The sequence below is a fragment of the Falco biarmicus genome, chromosome 12 (genome assembly GCF_023638135.1).
Source record: "Falco biarmicus isolate bFalBia1 chromosome 12, bFalBia1.pri, whole genome shotgun sequence".
In the NCBI taxonomy this organism is placed as follows: domain Eukaryota; kingdom Metazoa; phylum Chordata; class Aves; order Falconiformes; family Falconidae; genus Falco; species Falco biarmicus.
Genome location: NC_079299.1, coordinates 16370849 through 16397147, shown reverse-complemented (window position 1 = coordinate 16397147; position 26299 = coordinate 16370849). Strand labels below are relative to the sequence as shown.

Sequence of the window (26299 nt, the reverse complement as noted above, 5' to 3'; positions counted from 1 at the left end):
ATTAAAGTTACATACACAATCTTATTTTCCCCTAAAATCAAAAAATGGTACTTTGAGGTAAAAAACCACAACAACCAACAGAAGGAATATATGTTCCTTATCTCAATTTTCAGGAGTAGATAAGAGGAAAGGAGGTTGCAGATGTCGCCACATTCTTGGCGACACAATATTCACCCTGGGAAGGAGGTTATGAATAGGTTCTCAGGCTTATTGAGAACAGCAATAATAAGAGATATTATATATCCCTCATAATAACTTGAACCATATTTCTTTGCACATACAAACTCTCTCAAAAAAAAAAAAAAAAAAAAATCAAGCTCAAGTAAGGTTAGCAATGTAGCTCTACAAGCATAGGGTGTAGGATGGATTGGAAAACCTGCAGGAAAATTAGCAGGAAAAGTTAGGCAGCTGGCCTGAATTAAACTTTGTTCTCTCTAAGTAATGTTTTTTGCAGGCTACACAATAACCAAGGCAGTAACTTCAGGATACCCATGTCCTCTTCGAGAAAGAAGAGGAAAGTAAGCAGATAGAAATCATCCTTGCTGTAGCATACCCATAAATATTTGCCACGTTTTGGGGGAATAGCTCCTCAGAAATGCAGAGGGATTTTAAAATAGGGATTGAAGAACCATTCCTCCTTTTATCAAGCCAATTCTCTTTCATAAAGTTTTAATATTAAAAAAAAAAAGTCTTTTTAAAATAAACTAACAAAGAAAAATATGGGAAAGCAAATAAAAAGAGACTTAGGGAAATGCAATCACAGACTATTCTTCACTCAAAATACTTTTCACATAGTATCAGAAATCCAATAATATTAATAAAAGAAACTTTGAAAAACTCAAAATACTTTGATCCTTTTTTCCAAATTATGTAAAATATGAAAACTGAAGTATTTCTGTCAGTTCTGTATCATAATAATGTAACAGCACTTGCTGATTAATTCTAATTACCTTTTAAGTCCTTTAAAAAAATATTTACCTTTTAACAAAGACCATTAGCTACTGACTAATTTATTTTCACACCCCTTACCAGCTTTGTCCTTCTTCTCTTGGCGTCATATACTGTCACAGAATTACTACTAAATACACTACTTTAGCATGCAAAAAAATTGTACTAGGAGAGACAAAGAGAGATGACGAGAAGATGGTTTAGAATCCATGACAATATTTCAAAACATTGTTCTGAGAAGAAAAACTCTGTTTTCACAAATCTTGTCTACAGTAGAAATTTTAATACCCTTTTTTGCTTACAAAAGTTGTTTTCACATCTGAATGACTAACACCTGAGGATCCACAAAAAGCAGTGGATCACATACAGATCACATGCATGAACAGATTTTCTACCTTGACAAACAGCATGAGTTCTAGTACTTCGGTACAGTTTTGATCAATCACATTCACAGGTTATTATTATCTTTTTTCAAACACTACTTGGCCACAAATGGCATATACTTGCCTCTCTAAAAACTAAAATACTCCCTGGTAATTGAAACTCAAAAGGTAATGATAACTACTATTGAGAAATCCTGAACATACTGTGTAACTGTCTTCTAAAGTCCTGATTAGTTATAACAGAGGCAGTGGTATTACTTCTGAAATATAAACCGCTGCCATCACCCAAACTAGAGCACATCATCATCATTTAAGCCTGAACAACAACTGACAGTAAACAAGATACAGCCTTCACAGCCTTTGTCCAGCAGAAGGTACAGCCTGCAATAAATAAAATGACAGGAAACAGTGGGAAAGTCACCGAAAGAAATAATATGAAAGTTCTAGGGTTATTATGAAAAGGGACACAGCCTATGACAAGGCTTGAGGTTGCAAAGTTTTAATAGAGGCTTTGAAGGTGCAAGAGTGACTTTATGTGGAGTAAGGAAGAGCGTGGATGAACCCAGAGTTCCATTCCCAACTACAGGACAGCACATTTAAATTCTGATTCTGCGGGGCTAGAGAAACAAATGGAAAATGGCAGACACCTGAGCCCTGAATGCCACCGAAACAGATTAGGCTGAAAGGCGATAAGTACAGAGTCTCCACCAGTATCCAATACTGACACGGTCATTTACATCTCCTGTATGCTTCAGCACTTACTGTGTGCCAGCCTCCCCTTTATTCCTCCTTTCTTGCCACTATTATGGATACCAGCTCCTAATGCAGTTTTTTTTCTTTTACCTTTGCTAAGACTAAAATGTGAGCAGTGCTATCACTATAAGAAATATAGACCTGTAATAAGTATCCTCTCATTGCTTTGAAGTCCTGTTCCAAATTAAGGAAGTGAACATCATGCAGTGCTTCTCATGAGGAGGCTGGCTCCCAGATATTCATCCCAAGCCAACTCAAACTCTGAACTTAAAAACCTTCTCCAGCCACAAACTTGACCTTCCCAAAGCATGCCATACATGCCTCACCCAAACACAAACGGTAAGACATCTAGCAGTGATGCAGCACTCAGCACAAAAAAAAAAAAAACAAAACAACCAACAAACAAACTTAGCAGTACCAATTGCAATTGATGAAAAACAGATAAATATCCTCAAGCAAAGAAAGATTATTAAGGGTCAACAGTATTGAATATGATGAAAACACATAATTTGTCTCTTTTATGGATCATATAGGTTTTCAGAAAGACAGGTAGCAATTTGCTTGCCAGGAGATGTGTAAAGCATTCTAGATCAAACTCAGTTCATTACTGAAGGATTGAGGGGAAAAATGAAAGAGAAGACAGAGCAATAACAGTGCCACTGTCATAACTACCACTCTGCTGTTGTTCTGTTCTTTAGAAGCAGACTGAGGTAAAATGTGCGTTACTGATTTCTCTTTTAGCACTTTGATTCAAAAACTCGAAGACTGGGCATGAGAATTAACTAAAACCATTAGTAATGTATTTTCAAGTAATGCTTAGATTCTCAGGACCTTCCATTTCTAAGCTGCAGACCGATGACTAAAGCAGGGAGGTTAATTAAATGCTATGATTAAATGCAAGAAAAAAATTGTTACTTAGTCAATTCTAGCCAGTGGCAATTCCAGAAGAAAAAGCGTTACAAGGCAACAAAAGTTGTATGAAGTGTTACAAGGCAATGAAAAAAATTAATTTAATCAGGTGTCATCCTGCCTCCATTTCTACGAACGCCAGCGGACCCTGATCTGAAACAGAGGGGGGAAAATAAAGCAGAAAAAACTTTCTGGAAATCACTATCCCAAAGCTTCAGCAAAATCCTACCTCCTGGTTTGTTCCACTGAACATTTTCAATACATCTTTTATACATATATCCTAGAAGACTTTCAATATATTTTTGCACAAAGGCTTGAAAGACAGAAAAGATGGATTTATCTAATATTCTTTACAGGTGCCAGAAAATTAGCATGTTCAAAGGCTTGAATTCATCTGCATGTTGGAGAGGCACCAACACAGTAACATTAACCAAACAGACTGTAGCACAGAAACACTACCCGGTCCTTCAGCGGTATGCTTTAGAAAGCTGCTGTACGAGCCACACGTGGCTCTCCACACCTGCAAAATATTTCTGATTATCCATCAGTACATGCAAGAGTAACTTCAGCAATAAAATCATGGTATTTTCCCCCTACTCTGGGGAAAAAGAACTGCTGTACATTCAGTTGAAACATGTATTATGACCCCAAGAGAACAGCTAGACAACAGTAACCTAGGAGGAGCATGACAGGTCAAAATCTTCACTCCCACTAGATGGCAATATTGGTTTTTTTGCAAGTGCAGAATATGCTCTCATCGAATGGAAACTGCAGTATTTTTCATGTTTTCCAAAGTTACATTTTCAATTTAAAAAAACCCGAAAAATTCAAGCCAGGCTTTACTGATCACAGGAGTGGGGAAAAAATAGTTTATAATATGTATAAGTTAGCCAACATATGCACTGAACCATAAATAGAGCCCACAGTACCTCAAAAATACACTACATGAGTAAGAAATGCAATATACACTTTTAAAGTTGCTAGCCTTATAATTAGGCCCATATCAAATTAGATCTTCACTTTAATCCTTTACCACTGTATCAGCAGGATGTGGCAGTGGAAACAGCACATTTAAATCCTGCAGGAGAGAGCATCTCGATTTACTCTCAAACAACCTCCTGTGACATTAAGCAGGAGCTTAGAGCAGTATTAAAGAAGCTCCAGATTAAAGAGGGCTTCAATTCCAGCTCTCATGGACAGAGAAAGGGTCACTATGACAGTAGGCCTAGAAAGAGCATCCTGATCACTTAAAAAAAAAAAAAAAAAAAAAAAGTAAAACCTTCCAGTTTTTGAAAGAGACCAAATGGCTTGTATGCATACATATGAACTGAAATGCATGAAGACATATTTCTAAATTCTTCAAATCATTCTACAAACAACATTTTAGGAGGTTTCTATGGCAGCCTTAAAAATATTCAAGTAAGAATAAAGCTAACATAGAAAAGCACCGAAATCATCACTCACTCAAAAAAACCCACCCCAAACATGCTCTTTCAAAAAATGCTACAGCCTAAAAAATAAAAATGAATTTTCCATTGTGAACAGTTAAAAAGAAATAACCAGATGCCAGTCATCATATTAATCCCTATGTTTAATTCAGCCCTCTCAAATTCTCTGAAGGAGCAGGGTATAGACACGTCTAGAACACAGACAGCAACGTGGAAAGGATGACAGAAAGGCACAGTGATCCAGACACACACAGCACACTGGATGAAGGATGGTATCTAGGGATTAGGAACCTAGGACTTTCAAGCATCCAGTTCAAGGTTAATTTGACTTGAATTCCTGTGCTGATCAATGGCTCTTATTTACAAACTGGAAGCCAAGGAAGAATGGGGACTAAATGTGGAAGACAAATGCTCTGTGACATGATCAGACACAACAACAGGGGACGCAACTTAATACTAATCCCAGTTACAGAGCATTTTGTTCAAGAGACCCACTTCCGGTAAGCTAGAATGCTGACACATTCTACAGTTTAATCACCTATTTCATAACTCATTTTAAAATAAAAGCACCAGCTTGCCATCTCAGATCACTCCTGACTCCTGAACTCAAGCTATTTCAGAACATGAGACAGACAGTCATTTAAGTTCTGTTCATAATTTATTATTGCCCTTTTCCAGTAATCCCATTAAACAACTCTGACACAATTGAGCAAAGCATGATACAAAACCATTGCTCCAAGTATACTTACTGCCCATCTACCTCCCAGTATTTCAGGTCTTGAACAAGGCCTTGAAATAAGTGAGAACCTCATGGATCTTTTAAACAGTGCCAGAAAACAATGAGAAATGTTTAGTAGCAGTTAACTGGTTCGGTCTCAGAACAGCTTACTTAAAGACATTGGAAAGCATTTTGCACATTATCAAAATATCTCCAAATTACAACTTAACGTATGCTCTTGTGGTGGGACACTGGCTTCCAGAGAAAGTCATTATCAAAATCTTTTTTAATACATGGACTTTTCCCCTTCCCTTTCCCATCCTTTTTCCTCTCCTCTTCTCTCCTCTGGTTTGTATTTGCTTAGTATATGAGATGCATAGAAAAAGCATTCTCCTCTAGGAGCCGGTAATACTGTCACATTACTTCCAAACAGCAATCCAGACAGGGAGCAGAAATTATATGCAGGGTAACTGAAACTTGCTCTCCCCTTGGGCAATCTGCCTCTGACGCAACGCCTGTCCACACAAACTTACATGCACATACACACAAGTTAAAAATATTGTACATCTACCAGCATGTTCCCAACTACTCTTAGAAAGTATTCAAGTTTTCCTGAAACTAGGTTTTACCTGAATGAAAAATGTTCATACCTTAGGAAATTTTCATTTAGTGCTCCCTCCCAAAACCCTCATCATCCTCAAAAGATACCCAAAGCCTACAAGGTTGGCTCCACGGTTTTTAAATGCCAAAGATCGTTCATGAATCCATAACCAACAGCACCAGTCAGCTCGCTAACAGCGCCAGTGTCTTACAGATCTGTCCCAGTTTAGGGATCTCCTTCAATAGCATCAACATCAGGCCCTTCATAAGGATATGTAGTATCTTACAACAGACATAACTTGAAGGCCATATTATATGCAACAACAAAAGGAAAATGGCCTTGTGTCCAAGCCTGTATTTTCCATCAGCTGGTGGTACTACAGAAGATCATGCTCCAGTGGAGCACAGACACAATGACATACTTTATGAAACCATGCTTTGTTAGTGCTTGTGAAAATAAGAATCACCATCAATAACATCACTGGGCCACTACATATAATATGAAATATGAATATCATTCTGGACTGCAGTCAGACAAGGGGTGAAATATTCAGAAATAAATGAAGGTGACTTGAATGTACCCGTGCAGATAAAAAAAAAAAATCTCAAATGACCTCCTATGCAACACTGACTTTTCACATTTCCCAAGGAGAGGATTCTGCAGAAGCTGCCAGGACTCTGCACAGTAAAGTTGTAAGTGATACGGTTTATGTTGCTGTCACACAGCACTGCCCATCAGATGCTGTGCTATGCAGGTATTTATAATCAGTGAGTCTCCAATTAACCAACAGAAATTCTTCTGCTCCTTTTCAATGCATAAATCTGTCTCCCTCTTCCTTGAGACTCAACGGTAACAACAGACCAAGACACACTTGAATATTCTGGATGATATCAAACATTAGACACAGCTAGACACTTGCAGAATTTTTTAGGTATTGAATCCAAATTCATTCTGGAATGCTTGATCCAAACACATCGCTCAGTGCACTCCATTTTGAGTGTATTAATTGTTGCATACTGCCCTAACTTTGCAACCTGTCCTCTTTCCTACCATGTGGCAGCCATGTAGAACACCCGCCCTCAGCTCACACAGTCATAGCTACTGTGTCTTCATAATATGTTAATAATACATTGCTCTCTTCATTTGGTGATTAAGGCTTAGAGTCAAAACGCAGGCACTTGATAGTTGTGCCAAATATGTGATAATTTTGTTTTAAAGGCTAAGAACACCCACTGTGAATTGACTGAATTTGCCAAAATTAATATTTTATTCTCACAATAGCCATATGCTATTCATTTCTACCTTAGCCTGGAAACAGCCATTATAAATATAAAAATCTCAGTAAAAACATTTTGCAGCAAATTAAAACAATTTATTGCACCAACAGAGAGAGGCAGGACAGAACCTGTGAGGTCAAAGGGAGTCATTAAACTTGGCTTCAGAGAATTCATCAGGAAAAAAAAAAAAAAAAGTATTGAAAATATTCCAAGCTCAAAACAAGAAAAGAGCTTCCAAGCACATCAGAAGGAATGTAGGTGAGTAAGTCACTTGGATCAACGTGGTTACAAACAAAACAATCTTATCGCTCAGAGCTAAGACAGATTGGTCAGCGCTGGGATGGAACACTGCACATGAGGGTCAAGTTTAAAACACCTCTATGTTGGGCTTTATTGTATTGGTACATAAAAGTAAATGCAAATATTGTCCAGACCCTTAAAAGATCAGGCAAATCCAAACAGTCTTCCTTCCTTCCTTCAGCAAAAGTAAACATTTAAGGCAGAACCTGCTTCAGCTAATAGCCAGCAACCTCTTCGCCCAGGTCTTCCTTCCTTGCTCTCTATAGAAAATCCTAGAGAGAGAGAGACAGAGTGCGTGGGAGGTGGGCAGCAGGATTAAGGAAGCAGAGGGGAGAGCAGAGGGTAGGGGAAAAAAGTATTCTCTACAGACAGGCCAGCTCTGAAAGTCCTTCCATGCAGTCACTTCTTGAGCTGGAAAGAGACCAGTCCTCTCCCTGTCTGCATCCCTGCACCTCACCACACTTCAGGAACAGAGAAGCCGACAGAAGGGTAGAAGCAAGAACTCCAGTTTTATCACTGCTGGACTCAGTGGTAAAACACTCATTAACTTCAGCAAGGCCAAGATTTTATTTCGGATTCACAAACAAGTCATTTATAAAATTCCAGAACAGGTCCCCAAACTATCTGTCAAGGAAAAGCAAGTATCTGATGAGATATTTTCCCCCAAGTTCTGTTCTTTCTGTAAAAAGGTTTTATTTTATTTGGCTCTAGCTGTAATGTATTGCTAAATGTCATTGTAAAACACAAAAAATATTCATTCATAAATATTCAGTAACATACTGAACTTACAATGAACTGCACTGGCTGTAGCAGCAAATTTAACTCACAACACACAGAATCCTAGAAGCCACACAATTGGATCCAATTTATTTAGCTGCTGACACTAAAACAGCTGCACGATAACAAAGCAGATCCTTGCTTTTCAAACTACACAGCACATACTCATACAACAGACTAGTTACAAAACTCTGAAAGTATTCCATTAACCTTCAGGACCTGAAGCCGTTACCATAAACAGTATTTGCACTTTTACAGATACATCTCTTCAAGTGATTCCCCCACTATCTTCAGAGCCCCTCACTTGGCTTTCTCTCCCCAGCGTAGACAGAAAAATACAGGCTGTTTATGAGGCTGGGGGTCTCGTAAAGGCCAACAGTATCCTTATAATGACGTAGTCTGTTCATCCTGTAGGCAACTGCAAACCTATACCTACCCGCACATGGTATACTCTCTGTTGCAGCCCTTTGACTGCAGGGCCTTACATCTACAGGAATCGGTTCAACTGCTGCAGAGAAACAGCCTTTGGGTGCGAAACGCCAGCTGCCTACCAGCGCAGAACCTGGGTTTGAAGCAGGAAGCGAATCACGTCACATACAACTGAAATGAAAAGTTTGTTACTCAGTGACTGACTTCCTTCTTGGGCACGACTGTCCTTCTAGTGCTACAGACCCGCTGGAAAATGAGATGCACTGTCTCCAAACAGGGAGATTCATACTCCAAAAACAACATAAAATTCCTGTTTCTATCACATAAAACAAGGCCTGGGTGCCATGGCTACAAAAACCAACACAGGTGTCACTACTACAACTGAAGCTCTTCCCATTTCTGTTCCAATCACAAGAGAGTATTTCCAACTACCACCCCTCCTAAACCACTGCTGAAAAACTGGCACTTGAACGAACACAGGGAAGTGCTGCCCACAGGAATACCAGCATCTGTTCCAGTAAAACAGGGAAGGTCAGGTTTGCAGCATGTCAATTTGAGGCAGATGCTCTGGCAGCTTGGAAAGCCGTCATAGCAAAGTTTCAGGGATTCCACTCTACCAGAAACTACCGAATAAGGTATTTTTACTGGTGTTTTTCTTTTGATACTCTTGAAAGCATTCAAGTTTTTCCAGCTGATAATGAAAACTGAAGTTCACGATAACAATGATTCCGTGACAACAATGATCCATTAAGTTACTGCAAAACAAACAAAAGACCACATTGCTTCTTAGTTAAGGAATTTTCAGATCCACTTTTCTGTTGCAACAGTAGTATTTTGGAAAGACAAGATTCACACCAGGTATAAATCAGTGCAACTCTAGCAAATTCCAATGGAAATGCACCAAACTCCACATGCCATAAGCCATACTGCGCAGCTGCCAGACAAGAGAGGAATTGGGCTACAGAATGGTTTGGCTCCTGCTGTCCTCATGGGAAAGAAAAAGTCCATGTACATTCTTCTTCAAACCCAGGCTAAAAAGGCAGGACAGAGAACATTTAAAAGGCTGAGCCCAGTTTACTCAGCAGTGTCTAAGGAGCTTCTCAAATTGTGAAAAGGAGAGACATTTGATTTGTAATTGTAAATGTTAGAAGTGGAAATATTTCTCTAATACCAACAGAATCTAGCTGAAAGTAAACCTAAAGCACAGGAAAAGAGCAGCAACAATCATGGTAAAGTCACTAACAGAAGCAGGGAAGTGCTTCCTTTTCAGCAGTTACCGTTTGAATTCAGAGCACCTTTACCAGCCATTTTTCCTACGATTTTTCAGCTGCCTTACCCTACTTCACACATAGCCAAAATCCCAGCCCCTAGTGAGAGTGCAGATGGCAAAGCTGAGGACTTAGGAAGAAAAACAAGAATGGTAGAGAGAAATTTTTGAGACCTAGCCCAAATTTTACATAAGAGGCTTTTAATTCCCTTGTTATCCTGGTTCAGAAGAATAGCTGGTTGCCCTTCCACAATCATTTTACATATATTACTTTTCAGAGGTAGGTAAACGGAGATGAGAGTTGGATTTTCAGAAGAAGAAAAAACGAAATTCTCCTTTGTACATGCAGACTCTGCAGATTGGGTGTAAGGCTGAGGTTGCTGGCAGGGGGACAGAGGGAGGAAGTGTGCAACCACAAACTTAGCAAGGCTGAAAAAGTGTTCGCTGTACACAGCAGTGGCAGAGAAAAATAAGAAAGAAGGGACTTCTGCTTTTGTCAGTATGCAGGTTCAGTTTATTACAGGAATCTGAAATCATAAAAAAGTTTCTCCCAGCTTTGTATGGGCAGTGCCTCTGCTTTATACAGACTGCTGTTGGGTATCTTCTCTCCCCAAACCAGGCAAGCGAGCATTAGCATGGAATTGATCCAGCCACAAACACCATCTGAATGACACCCCCCCTTCAAAGGCATGCTCTCAAACGAACAGCCCAAGTCTTCTAGTTAAAACTCTGTATCTTTGATCCTCCTCCAGGCTAGCAGTGCTGTAAGATATGCTGCCCAGCTGCAGAAGGGGAAGAGCTGGAAAGATAGCTGCAGAGAGAAGAACCTGTCACTGAAGCTGAAGTAGGTGTCAGACCACATGGACTTCCACTCCGTCCCTTGCAGGGCACTCAGAGTCAGTGGGTAAGTCCACTCTGAAGGCTGCGGGATCATCACCGGCAACAGCTTAACAGAGTTAAGGGTGCTCCTTTACCAAAGTAAGTGAAGGCAAGTACGCCTGTGTGCTGAACGTTCATCTTCTTTCACTGGCTCTGCTAATTACAGGTAGTTACAGTTTACGTAGAAGGCTCTTTGTTACTTATTTTGTAAAACGTATTGCCTTTTAGTCTGGTTGGCCATCTCCAGCTTCAGGAGGAGAAATATTTCTATATGCTAAATAACTACTTTACCACTCCTCTACAAAACAATCCCATTCACTGACAATAAGGTCCATAGTTTTGACCTTTATGGTTAGAGTTAACCTTCATTTCAGCAACAAAGGCAAAGAGTTCAAACAAATCTTCAGGGACAGATATGCTCTAATAATTGAACCACTGTGAAAATTCACTGCAGAAATTCCTACTCCCATCTTTCGGCCAGTTTCCAAGTAATGATACACCACTGCCTTTTGCCCTGTAAGTATTTATCCTATGACTTGAATGCCTTTTGTGAGAAACTCTGTAAAAAATTTTCTAAATGTCTAAATTGTATCATCCTGTTCATTCACTACTTTAGCACCATATCCAAAAGCTTTCACATAACTGGAGAATTCAGTTTTCCTCTGAACAAAACGGAGATTTGGCTTACAGTTATGTCTGCTTAGGCATTACAGAAAACTATTCAGATGACTCCATCCAGACTTAGTATTGTAATTAATTCAGCATCTGAGTGCAAGCATTTGGACTTAGCATTAGCAACTCCAGACACTCAGTATGTCTTCTGCAAGATACCCTTTCTAAAGAACGAAGCAGCTGGAAGGCAATGCTTTAAAGGGGCTATGGGCACAAAAATGTTTTTTCACTTAGTTGGCTCCATCTGTTTGACAAGTTACGAACAGATGCTCCGTATCTTTCCAAATGCATTCTACCAGTGACCAGAAAAGTCAGTTTTTTCAGCAGACAAAACATCAGCATCCAGAAGCAAAGACCAATCACTTTCAGAAATGTTCCCCTGTGAACTGGAACAGTTTGGACAAAAACAGATGTAACCTTTACAGACAGAAATATAGACCATTAAAATAAATGGAGGCTATTTTTCTTCTATCTGGAGAATTAGTTAGGCCACAAAACTGAGAAAGAAACAGGGGAAAAAATAATCAGAAAGCACCTTTAGGAGAAAAGGGGCCAAGACACTTGCTGTTCAGTTGTGGAGCAAAATGGGGTTGTGGATATCAGCTATCCTCTGCTTGCAGGCCCAGCACTTGGGCCTAGTTTGCTTCATTTTGGGTCTGTGTGAAACAGTCCCCATTGGGTTACCACTTTCCTACTCCAAACAAAGAAGGAAACAAGAACAATGGCATCCATTTAGTAATAAATAAATTCAGAGTGTACATCTCTATCAACACCTCCATCTTGCGTGCCTCTTCTTAAAGCAAAAACGAGCCCTCACTTCTGCTGCTCCCCCCGCCAAACAACTCCATTCATGCAATTTCTTTTCCAAACCAAGTACACACCTATAGGAAAAACACCCTGCCAATTCTCCAGCCCTCTTCCAACCTGGAGGACCACCGTTTTCTCAAAAATCTTTTATGAGAACATGTACCTCAAATGTTTTTAACTTGCCATCCAGTGGTCACACTGCACCTGCGTTGCTCAGCCTTTTTGGCCAAGCTTGCTGCTTTGTTCACCTCGGTCCCAGCGCGAGGATGGAGTCCCAGAGCTGGGACCAAAGTGAGTCAAGGATTTGCTCCAGGATTATCCCACATCCACAGGCAATCACTTTGCACCTGCTCCACGCATAAGGCACAGCCAGCACGATTGAGAGGTCCCAGAAGAAGCCAGCAGTAGCCTAGTAGGGCTATCCCTGGAATGGATGAAGAGCAAGCTTCCCATTGCACAGGCGGACATTCCCATTGACATTCCCATGTCAGGGCACAGCGATGGTCTGACACCATACAGTATTAACCACCTCATTAGCTGGCAGGTGTTAAGAGCTACCAAGTATTTAGCCATTAAACACAGGTAAATTCTACATTCAAGAACCAAACAAACACAGTTCCTAGGTATTAAACAACAGTGATGATTTTTCACCATTATCACCTTCTAATAGTGAATGAAAAACTCTGTTAAACCCAGGGAGATTATACCTGAAGTCTCATGTCTGCAATTCCTACTATGGCAAAGAAACCCTGTATGTGTCCCATCAGAAAGACTATAAAACACAGTTCAATGTTAAGAAAGCAAAGGTACAGTGAAGCCAAGACCACAGCAATTTAGGAGATATTTCCTCTGGATCTCAAAAGGTTAGCAATTTTTTTTGGCCATTTTTCTAAAGTCCAATTCAACACCTTCTCTCATCAGTGGATGCTGCCTTTTCCAGCACTGATTGAGATCTCCCATAAAGACAACCCATATGCAAGGAAGTGTTTTTTAAAGAGGGCAGATTTACGATTGCAGCCTCTCAAGAGTAGTCACAGTCCCAGCAGCAAGAAGCAGAGATCATGACTCAGGCTGCACAGGTGCTTCTTCATTATGCTGAGCAAGACATAAGTCCCAGCCTCATAAGACAACTGCACAGAGTACTGTTAAGTGTCTTCATGCTGATTGCTCTGCCTCACCTTGCGGTATAATCTTTTACTTGCTAATAGCAGGTTTTCAAGAGAATCCATTATCTGACAGATTCTTTAAATTTTTGATAGGGGAAAAGGAAAGAGACTGAAGATGGTAGCAAGAGCAGATACAGGTTAAGTAATACTTCCCCCAAAGCAAGCACAACAGGAATTCCTACCGTTAAAGAAGATTTCAAGGGACATACAGACAGGGTAAGACATATCTGGCTTAACAGAGGGTAATCCTTGGCCTCCAAATGAAATTTTCTTTAGTCACTTTTACTGTGTTAATATCTTCTGTTGCAAATTTCAGTTTGGAAATTTTCCCAGTTGTCACTAAGAACCTCGGGCCAAATTAATCACATTTTCAGGCTACTGCAGTAACTAGATTCATACAGAACATCAAACCCTGCAATTATGAACAATACCTGTTGCTCTAGCCCCCCTGTCCAAACTTAGAGCCAAGGGCACAGTCAGTCAGCCATTTCTATTAGTGTTTGAAATGGGAAAAAATCACCTCTTAAAAATATAACTTTTATCCTACTGCATTCTGAAAGCCAAAGTGAACGTGAGAGCACAAACAAAAAATAATATTACAGCTATGACCAGTAGAGACAGAACTTTGATCAGTGGTTTGAAACAACTTGCTGCGGTTGCTGCACGTGTAGCCACAGCAAACAAAACAATGTCTGAGGTTTCTAGTGGTCAAAAACAAAACACAACCAACGACAGGAGTTTTCACATGGGGACCGAACATGAAATTACTGGTGCTTTGTAGCAGCTACATGACAGTTTATGTTCTTTTAAAAGAAGTCTGCCATTAAATTGAAATAACAGTCAAGCTGTAAGATTCTCATCTTCTCGTATTTCAAAAAATGTTTTATTATAAAGCTTGTGAAACTTCAGAAATGCAACATCTCTTTATCTTGTGCAACTTGCTGCTCTATACACAACGCTGATACTGTGAGGCTCAAGCAAAACTGAATTACAAAAGCAGAGTACCGTGCTTTCTACCTCCAGTCAGCCCTGTAACATACCACTGGTTTGATATGGTATGAGGAAAAAGACACTTATTAAGTTTTGTCCATACTCAGCAGTACAGATCAGCACCAGGAAAGGATTTAATAAGCCCTCTTCTAATCCATAATTCAGAAAAGTCAGGCAGATAAATAGCTTGTACCTGCATTATCAGCTACCTGTTTCTATGCCACTTCTTCTCCCATACTTAATCACTATTTATATGTCCTGAAAATAAAGGCATGCAGCCCTCCTGGGAAACGAAGGCCACTAGCTGCCCGCAACCAAGTGCAACACATATTTGAACAGGGCCACAAGGGACCACTTAGTACATTGAAAAAAAAAAAAAAAAAAGAAGGAAAAAAAAAAGCTTTGGTATCATCTCTATCTAAGCCACCTTATTGGTAACTGACTTAAGTGGAAACTGAAAAACCTGCTGACAAGGAAATTAGTCAGATCTGTTGCAAAGATGTGAGTTGTGTTGTTACTGTAACACAACTGTCAGTCAGTGATGTTTATGTCCTATTCCCCAAGGATCTCTGCATAAACTCCACAGCCTGTACTCTGCAGGGTTATGCAATATATACAGCTGTGATGAGACCTCCCAGCTTGGCCTGAAGATTTAATTCTGAGATTCAAAATCATTTAAAGCAGACTAAACACAAATCACATCTTTTAATAAGCTTTTAGAAAGTACAACGTAACCAAATCTCGCAAGCTGGTTGGTCAGTGACCTCACTAAGCGACATAAATTTTAGGTTGATTTAGTTCTGCAAACACCACTTGCGATAGTTTTAGACAGGAAGATTTACCGCCTCGAAGAAGTCATTAGAAAGGCTGCTCTGTTCGGGGACCACCGAGGGCTCCGGCGGCACTGAGCTCTGACAGAGGGGGTGTGAGTCCCATCTGACCAGACAGCAGGTTCAGCGATATGCTGGCCTCTCTGTGTACACCAGGTGCCAAAATTCATTCTATCGAAGACAACATAGTGGTATCGATAATGAACAGGCCCTAAAATTTCCAACAAAAAAACTGCTTCCATGTAATACACAAGATGTGGCTGTAAAATTCACACAGCCAGTTACTTAACATCACGCATTAAGCAGACCGGTGGTCTATTTCGTAACATACCCAATCTGCTGCTAGGAACAACTGCTTTTCTAAAGAAGTAAGGCATCTTTTTTAGGAAGAAGCACAATATAATCTTTCTGGAAGAGGGCTAATTTCCTCTTAACATTAGGCTCTTTGCAATGGATTTAAGTCAATTAGCATTCCTATTCATGTTTGCTCTGTACAGAGGAATGGAGTGGGGGGGGGAGTTTTCCTTTTCCCATTAAATAAAAAATATGCAGAGGGAGGCTGAATATCAAACATCTGGCACCGTACAGGAAAAGAAATGCAACGCGTCTGCAGTAAAAACAAAGGTGGTGGAAAAGTCATTTCATGGAAAAGGCACATTAGAAGTCTACATGCTCTTCTCGTTGACTCCCAGTTTTGAGTCTCAAGGCAGGTGAAATATGACATGTTTTGCTGGAAGCAGAGAGGCTTTAGTACATGCATTGGTTCATTCACTCTGTTACAGAAAAATCCAATCACCACCCTGAACATAAAAATAACGGTCCAACTGGACTGATAATCTTGTTTTTCAGAAGACCAAACACTACAACAGCTATTCGATGAAATCATTATGAGGCAGAAATACTTCATGGGATGCAGACTGTCCTCCTTGTGACTATGGCAACATATTCTCTAGGATAGTGTTCACACAGTCTTCTTTAGACATCTAAATTTGGGTGCCTGTGCCATGCACCTACTTTCTCTATGGAACTGGTTTAGAGAGAGAGACTTCTGCTCTGAGTTGTTCTGCAAAAGCACCCTTTAACTAACTGGCTCCACAGGAAACTTACTATCTCAGTTTAGCTCCTGAAGTCAGCTCCGTAATGAAGAAAGCCTGAATACCCTTTCCTGCCTGACTTTTGCCTTGCCTGGCATTCTGATTTGAAGGAACTATTTTATTTTATAGCCTGTAACTGATTATCGAGCCACACACAGCAGAAACACAAGGCTTTAAAGTTTTAGGAAGATCCATTCTGGTAATTTCAACATTTTTATCCATATTCATGATACCATGCACATCAGTTACTCCCTCCTCACTTTGACAGCCCATCCAACAATACCGTGAGTGCCCCAGACTCCCACTGAAACCAATTCCATGGCAAGCAGAATTGCTGAGGACATGATGTAGCTACTTGCTGTAGACACACCTGATGGTGGTTATCCCTCTTCCCTTTGCTAATAACCCTGGTCTATTTGACTGACTTCTTTGTCAGAAGCCTAGTGTAAGAAGCCTCAAATGCATAACTATGAACTGACTTTTAAGAAGGAATGAGATCCCTAGAATGACTTTGCTGAGATCTGGAACACTTCCATCTGCCACCAATCCCCAGCACACTCTGACATCTAGCACTACAGCAGTGCCCCTGGCCTGCGGGGGATGCCCCTTCCTACACCCATCCCTGGCTTGCCTTTAGCCACCATCAAGGCAAAGACAAGCAGAGAGCAACTGCTATTAAGAAGGAAGCTTCTTTATCCCAATTATTGCTCCTACCTACTGGCTACAAGGCCAGGGAATACCTGCATTCCCACCTCTAATACTGAAGCTGATCCTCCTGAAGTCATTGCAGTTTACAAGGGATGGAACTTTTAACAGCTGAAACTGGAAGAATATAACACTCAGAATTACAGTACCCTGCTGAACATGCCTCCTCCTGCAGTCCTAAAATTTTCGTTTGAATCTTCCTCCTTGGAAAAGAGACACTCGTGCTGTAGACGGTGAACACACTTGACAAAACCCATTTTGTCATTCACATTTAACTAGTATAGCGCCACATCTTTTAAGAGTCAAGAGATGCATTACTTGCCTAGCATCAGTAAAAATGTCTTCTATTCATTTTATTCAGAAGGTATTGCAACTGATGAAGAAGATACAGAAAACTACAGATAAGGCTCATATGAAAGGCCTTATCTCTTCATTTAGTCAAGGCCAAAGTTCCTTTGATAGGATAATTGAATATTTTTTGGTTATCTGCACTTCAGCTCCATGAGGCCAAAGGATAAAGTATAAGCTTCATTCTTTTATACGAGGCTAGCAATAAAAAAGGTCATGCAGAACGAGGCTTGTACATTTTTAAAAGAATTCTCAATGCTTAGACAATCCTCTTCTGTTTCCCTCTCACAAAGTTTAATGCTCCTTGCTAATCTATATATGCTTTTATGCGTGCTCATCATCATGGTACCTGAACATTGCATTAAATCAGAGACATAAATAGTGCTGCTTCCTGTGGCATAGCTAACCCATGCTTGAGTTGATGGGGAAAGCCACTGTATTACAGCTATATTCTGCTTACTTCTATGAGCTGGTTTGCTCAGCTGTGCTTATTATTTTACTGCCTGTACTACAGCAGGCAGTATAACTTACTTAGTGTCATGCAACCTCACATTGTACGTCAACTTGTAGGTCCCACCTCACTTCAAGAAGTTCTCATTTTCACATCAGTTTGTAGCAGGATGCTACAAACATCAAGATGTCATCAACAGTGGTTCCGAAGAACATTTATCAAAATAGGTGCTTTATAAATATATATAAATATCAGGATGCTACAAACACCCTACATCTCAGTCTGGGTATCTCTCGTTAAGTGTGGCTCCTAGACAGAAGGAGGATTAGGAGCAATGCACATGCTAAGTAGGCAATCTCTCACCTACCTCTCTCTACTTTCACGCTGTAGAGTATCAGCTTCCCTTCCTCTGCCTTTTACTGCAGTGCCAAAGCCCAGATAATACCAGAGGAAAAGCCGTCATTTTTTCACTTACCCACAGCAGTTTTTCTCAGAATAGTCAAAGACTCACCACAGAAGGAAATCACCGTGCAGAAAGTGAGCTTCCTCTGTAAGCCATCCAAACTGATCCCGTTTCACCAAGACTGTTGATACTACAAATCTTGTAGGAAGTCATAACTACAATATCAATCCTCTTTACTCTAGGGATAAGACTTGCATAAACGGTGTTATACATGTCACAAATTTGCAAATGTCCCTAGAGGATAGTAAGACCTGCTTGCCAGAACTTGTTTTAAAGAAAATTTTTCTACCTGTACTGCTCAGAGTATCATCTAAATTTACCTGCAATAATGTTGACAGTCAAAACTATGTGTTTTCTATGGTAGAAAAATATAGTCCCAATATATAAACTGTGAAATGTGCTTTAGCAGACAGAGGGTTGGACTAGGTGATCTTCAGAGGTCCCTTCCAACCCTGACAATTCTGTGATTCTGTGAAATAGATCTAACAGTCCCCACAGAAGAAAGTCCCTGTTTACCTAATGATCTGGGTTATCTAAAAGACTGGGGAATCTGTGAAGGGACGGTGGTTACAGATACTGAAGAAAGTCCTGAAGCGAGGCCTTTTACTGGTCTGAAATACAAAGGCATAAACTAAAAAAAGTAGTCTGCCAACCAGTCCTGAATTTGATATGCTAGTAAATGCAACAATGAGGATTTGGGGTTTTCCATTCAATGTATCTATACTTCTGTATGTTCCCAAGCACTGTATAGTCTTAATTAATCTAGATGTTAAAAGCTTCACTCAGCTTTAAGTGTTCAAGTTAGCCGATGCTTTTCCTCATTTTGTGATCACTAGTCTCTGTTACCCATACCCAATCCTTTTTAAAATCAGGTCAGCTGTTGGAAATGCATTTTATTGTGACCCATCTTCTTCAATCTCTAATTTGTCTTCTGTCTTTCCTACCATACCTCACTTTTTCATAAACCACTGCAGTAAAATTTTTATACAACTGGCTAATCCACTCGTCTTAATGCTACAACTTTCCCAGTTCAAAGCAGGAAAAAAAATTAGTCTCAGACAAATTCAGAGTAGAAATTTGTTTTTTTAAGTTTTGTGCATTTTGGTGTTCACATGATTTCATTTGTAAGTTGACACTTAAAAAACACTAAAAGTCTCTATGAACAGCCCATGGAGGCAGAGTAATTGCACATATTTGCACCAGGGCAAAAGAAAAAGAGTGGGCCAACAGTTTATATAGAGATTTGAATTTAAAGCATGTCCTTTTCAACCTGCCAAATTTCTTTTCAACAAAGAAACTAAACTCCTTGTCTTTTGCATTCAGCAATGTCTTTTGCATAGTTCTCAAAACGCTCTGACATCAGAAAGATTTTATCACCTTTTTATATAATACCTGCTCTTCATAGCTGCCGTCTCTTCCTGGAAAGAAGGGGATGGGGGAGCTGGGTAGCAGCATCAGGAAACCCTGATGCAAGAGGGGAGCTGGGTAGCAGCATCAGGAAACCCTGATGCAAGTGGTTCAGCTCACACAGCGGCAACTTTGCTGGCATACCTAATTCTTGCTGAACCCATGGCTGCGCTTTGATGAAAATGTGGGAGAGGAGTTTCAGCAGGGAATACTGCAGTGGCTTATATATGTAGTGATTTTCAGGATGATCCCGTGTAACAGCACAACTCCAAGCTACACTGATTCCCCACTGCTTGCTGGGCATGCAGGGTGCTACACACCACATCTGTCAGGGGAACTTCATCCAGAGAATGTTACACCTACATTAGCTCCGTGTTCAGGGTTAATGCATTTACACATGTTTACCAAGAGGTCTACCATGTGGTGATTCTTCGACTGTATTGTATCATTAAATAAATGTTCGATACCTCTCTATTCCCTTAATAAAATTGGATTGCTCTTTTTCAGCCTGCAAAATTACCAAGTGCTAAGACACCATGGTGATGGGAAAAACAGAAGACACTGTAACAGACAGATTCTGTTCTCTTTAACTGAAATGCAAATTCCTTGTTTCGCACAGGAAATTTTAGTCAGAACAACTGCATAGATGCAAATCTTCCCAGAGGTGAGCTTTGTGAATGAACAGTTGATGTAAAGACTAGCTTTGTCCCCACAGACACAAAGTCAAAACAAAGAAAGAAAGAGGCAGTAAAAAAAAAAAGAAAATTCTATGTAAAAATAAAACAAATTGGGATCAGGTCATATTAATCTACACAAATTAATAATGAAACAGACACACAAAGTGTTCAGAAAACTATGGCTGCAGTACCATCATGGATTGTATTCAGTGAATCATTTCTTTCTCCAGTTTTGGAGGCCAGGCGTATCAGTAACTTTGACGAGTATGTTAATAGAACTTGCAAAGCAAGCAACAAGCAGATCTTTAAACATCTGCCTTTAAAGCAACACAGCTGTAACCCAAGCATGAGAAGCACCATGCAGACAAATCAAGTGTAGTTACTTGGGAGAAAGTTTGAAGATCAATTCAGTGTTGCTTCATTTGTAGGTTTTTTAAAACGCTTGGGCTTGAGACAGTTACACAGCAATTTCAGCTTTCAGTTGTATATTCTTTTTTAAAGTTTCTACCCTTCAAGCCCCTGCCAGGAAAACCAAAGCCCGAAAATACAAAAAACAGAAGACAAGAACTAGAAGACATATTATGTAAATTATGTAAAACTTACAATCTTTAAGGCTTATCACATGTTCTTTGTGCTCCTGACTTAAAATTTGAGAGCAGAGACTAGAAGTAATATCACCATTAGTAGTAATATCAGCAATAATTAACACAATGCAAAACAGTGTACCAACCTTCATAACACACCATTCAACCAGCAACCATACATATGGCCTTCAATAGACACAAAAGCCAAACCTCATTCTTTACATATCACCTGAGCAAACGGACAGCTGGCAAAATTAGGCAAACATGCCGTGACGGAAAAGAATTGTCACTGCAGGTTACTGAAAGCTCAGAGCTGCAGGAGGCTCTGGTACCATTATCCTCCTTTGTATGGAAAACTTTTTTTTCAAATCATTCAAATCTGTCATTGCCACCCTCTAACAAAGTCTCTCACACAATGTTTTGCATGCCAGCTCAGGATCTCTGCAAATAGCCCTGTACACAAAATAACTGAGCCATCTCATACCCTGTAGGTGACAAATGATTAGGAACTTACTGCAAGTCATGTCCAATATTGGTTTACTCCTAACTTAGCTACGCAGCTGTCAGCACACAAACCACCAAGTTCGTACCTCTGTTTCTGCAATGATAAGTGTGTCAAGCAACATCTGCTAACAAGTTTAGTCCCCTTAAGAAGGATTTAAAATATTGTATCACATGAATTGAACATTTTATCACGCGGATTTCAGAGTAATCATCTTTTTGATTTGCACACAGCTTGAAAACATGTCAGACATTTATTTCAAAATCTCTTGCCAACAAGTTATGAAAAATGGATTTTGTTTCAGGCATTCTGGACTCTTATTGACAACAGAACAGTTTTTCAGCATGTTATAAGGGTTTCCAGGATCCCAGATTCATCTCTCCATCTCCCCACTTCTTGTTCCCTAGCAGCTTGTGTAACTTACTAATGATACATTCCTCAGCATGGGCTGTCAGTTCTGTACCCATCTGCAGTGACGTTTTTAAGTCACTAACAAGATGACCTAATCAGCATCTGTTCTTGCTATGCCCATGTGCTGCCATGACATTTATTTCTTTTTACCATGATTTTTTTTTCACATGTGAAATAACATTAAGAAGTTCTAATATAGCAAGCAAAAATGTAATGGTTTTTTTTAGAAGCAATATCCTAAAATTGTTTCAGTGACTTCAAAATTATTGATATACTTCACTTGTCACTACGAACAACAGAGTAAGTGCTTGTTTTACTTCTGATCCTTTATTTTTATCACTTCTTTTTTAGGCAAAGTGCGAAGGCGAAGGTGTACATATAGCATGTTATTTCGTGTGGTTTTCCCATCCTATTACGAGCAATTCTGGACATATTCACAACTCTAGCTCAGCTGTATACTGGGTCAAAATGAATGGCACATTACTTGGAATTTATGGGATTTATTTTTCTTTCCATAAAGCTTAAGATAACCTTTGATAAGGATTTTGTTTCCAGGATGAACTGTGCATGCTGAAGATAGAAAGCAAAAGACATCGACAATGTTTCCAAGAAGCCACGAAGATGCTGACATGCAAGATGTAGGAGGAACAATCTCAGAAAAACACGCTGAAGGAATATAGATGATGGTATGCCAAGAGATGCATGAAAGGCAAATCTTACACAGTGTTCACAAGGGTCTGTTGGAAGCAACTATCACTGCAAACGTACAGCAGAAGACACAGACCACATCAAAGAAGGGGCAGGAAAAGGTACTGCACTGCACATCGCCGTAGGCACGGCTAGCCTTTCCAAAGTACAGCCTGATCTCCCCTGCGTCACTGTGGCCCACTAGCTGGTATCGAAGAGGAGGAAGAGGAAGATAACAACCCACCAACCACCTGTCCCCTCTGAAGCATCTGGTGCCAATATTGTAAAAGAGCACCTGAAATTCAAACCCCCAAATACACAGACAGATTGCCTGCTTACTCTCATCCGCCCTTTCGGAACTACCTCTGTCTTTGTTCGGATCTTTAGGACGTAACTCTGGTAGCAAGGACTCAGGTAAGTCAGAAACATAACATGTTCCTTTTTCTTTGCCCCAGAGAAGATGTGTACAATATTACATCACCAGAACACATACCAAAATGTTCTGTTTTGGTTGTACCCTACAAACAATGCCCCCCTTAGCCTACTCATACAATGGTTACTGCATTGCATGCCCATGAGACAGGGAAATAAAAAAGTTACAGTTGAGTATACAGAGCACCTTTATCTCGTTAAGTATTGAATGCAAAAGCATACTCCATAACCTCAACACTGTCCTTTAACCAGCAGAGCACAGCAATCAGCTCAAATCCTTGCAATGCAGTTGTATCATGATATATTTGCATTGAATGTCATGTTCCAAATTGGAACTGGCAAGCATCTTAGCCTCACACAACAATGCCATATGGAGTTACATCTGATACTGCTCGAGCAGAACTCCCTTCCTATCCAGAATACATCAAACAGTGCCACAGATATGCTATGGCATTTAAATAGTAATAATGCGGATGTGAGGGCTAAATTAAAAATGTGTTGCATATTAGAAACAATTTGCGCACTAAGATAAAAAAAGGGATTTGCTGGTTTTTGGCAGCAGAACTTACAGATATGAAAAAAAATTTTACTTAATTATCTATGTGTCAGTTTTCTTAGTGGAACAATTACAGAACTAAAGACGCATTGGAAATATTAGCACAGAGAGAAATGCTCAACTAGCAACGAAGATTTTGTTTCAAGCCGAAAACAGAGGAGCTGAGCACTAGAACTTGTGCATCCAGTCAGAACAGGGTGCAGGGCTGGGCAGGCTGTCAGGAACGGCAGCTCCACTTCAGTCACTGCTTTAAAACTCTACAGATGTGAGTTTCGTGCTTGTGCAAATCAGGTTCACATTTTCCACTCGCACAAAGAACAGCTGAGATACGTGTGTTCCCTCACCAATACGTCCCCACTCTGGCCAACCAGGGTCACTTAGAGGGAAAGAGAAGTAGTTCAAACCTCCTGGTTTACTACTGCTACAGAGCCCGTGGCTCATACAGTTGCAGGGCGCTGTCGCTCTCAGCACAAGCCAACTGCTTGCTGTCAAGAAAATAAGATTATCTGTTATAACCCACTGGAATGATTTTTCTCTTTTAAATGCCAGACCACTTGCCCAGTTCACACCTAGCCAGGCATCGGACAGAACCTCTCACTACAGTTTAGATCAGAGTTTGAGAGCTATCAGGTCACTGGAGTCCTGTCACCAACTGACTAGGCTGCCCATCACCTCTTGGGAGATCTGTTATTTGGTGGAGGCGACTGTTCAAGGCTTCAGTGTTGGACAACAGAACCAAAAAGCACATTCTACCATAATAAGGATACCATTGCTTTCATGAAGGAGCAGATTATTCCAGGTTTGTCCCAGGATCATTCAAACAACGTTTCAAGATTTTTTCAAATTAGTATGCAGCATGATAAATACTTCAAAACCACTACAATGACTAAGTGTTTGATGGGCAAAATACCGGAGGTTTTTCTTCAGCTCAGACTCACTAATGACTCCACTGGGAATGCAGGTTGAATGAAGACAACAGGATTGCTTCAATAGTTCTCATTTCCTGGAGCACGTTGCTAGCTAGTATTTGCAAGCCATTTTCTGAAGGTTCTCAAAGGTCAGAGCACTTCCAAGATGTCCTCTTCTACCAACACAGAAATAGGACTTTCTCAACCTTTCCTCACCCTAAGGTGGCCATCTGTCTTATCTTCTACCTGCCCTGCAGGAACACTGGCCTTCCAGTGGAGCGTGGCAAACTGATTCTGGCACACGTTTTCAGAGATCCCGAGTTAATGCATTTACAAGACAACTGTGCTAAGTTAAGCTTTCCAAAGCTCCAAAGAAATAAAAATTACCCTTCAAGTTACTTTGTAATTGTTATTAATGCTATAGCTTCAGGTATTCAAACCACTCAAAGCATCCAGAAAACACAAATATTATATTTTGCATAGCATAGCACGTCCATGCCTGCCAGGTCTCAAGATCCCTAAGTGAAGCACAGAAGCTGGCTGCTCTGATGCACGCTCCCAGGGACCAAACAACAAAACCCATCAGAGCCGAGAAGGCAGCAAAAGGAATATCAAACGAGAATAGCCTACTGCCTTTTCAGTAACTTCATCCATGCCATCAAAGCTACCGAGTACCAGGGTAGCTTCTGCGCGGCAGCCCAGGGGCAGCAGGCAGCCGAGTTCAGACACTCACTATGCTGCTCACCAGCACAGGGATCAGCGCGGACACCCCTCAAGACAAGCCTTCAATGTCCCACAGCACAGAACTCTCACAGCTCCTTTCCCGCATGCTCTGCCACAACAGTTCATTTCTGACAGAACATCCTGCAGCCTGTAATCAGGCTTGCATTTGTCACGGCAGCCAAGCCACCCCACTGTGCCGGGTGAGCACCTGCAGTGGAGGCAGCCTCTGCTCCAGAGGCTGCTCTTTCATGCTGGTCAGTGTGCCATCAATACTGTGCAATTTGGACTTTTTTTTTTTTTTCTTCACGTGGGGACTCAAGAAGTATGTAGAAGATTGCAGCTCTCCGGACTTGCACAGCTTGGTGACAATTTCTCCTTTTTCCGACAGTTTTAATCATATGCATCCAGACAACAAAACAACTGGTGCAATATTAAAACCAACCTTTCAAGGGTGTTACTCTTTTTTTCTGACTTGGAATAGCAGCAGCAATACTTTCTGCATATGAGGATAGCTTATTACGAACTATGGGTGTGTTCAAGATTTAAAAAGCTTTAGAACATAATTTGTGTAAGAACTTTCAGCAAGAAAGGATTCCAGGAGCTGGTAACTTCCCATGAACCCAAAACAGTGCAATAAAAGAAACCAATTTTCACAGGGATGTGAACCAGCCTTTAAAAGAAAAATGTGTCAAGTACAAGAAGATGCCAGTGTCTAAAGTTTATCAGGTGATAAACTCGCATATTTAGGAACTAATTGCATTACAAAATATGTATTAAATATAACTTGTCTATGCATTAAATCCTTTTGACATCTGAGTGGTTGCACCATAGCTCATTGTACAAATTTCAACCTAACTTCACTTATGTGTAATAGTTCTATGAAATTAAATGCAATCCATCAATCTCACAGACGTTTTGCCTTAAAATACCAAGTCTTTGCTGCTGAATTGCTTTAAACTAGACCTGACATCTCCAGTTTTGATGACTGATGCAGAGATCACATAGCTATATTCAAAACCAACAAAGTTATATTACAGTATGTTTGCGTGTAGCTACTGCTACATGAAAAGACAAGATTTGTGCTTGCTGGTTATAAATAACCAGACATTTCCTAACCTTCAACTGGACGTAGGTCAAAGCTGTGGTGCTCTGGCACTGACAGTAGAACGTACAAACAGAGAAAAACAGAACAAGGAC

The 26299-nt window shown here is 40.3% G+C and overlaps 1 protein-coding gene across 1 annotated transcript in view; it reads right to left on the bottom strand.

The window, feature by feature from the left end:
* Positions 1–26299, bottom strand: part of PRKCE (protein kinase C epsilon) — a 293250-nt gene that overhangs the window by 225580 nt on the left and 41371 nt on the right. The window lies entirely within an intron of this gene.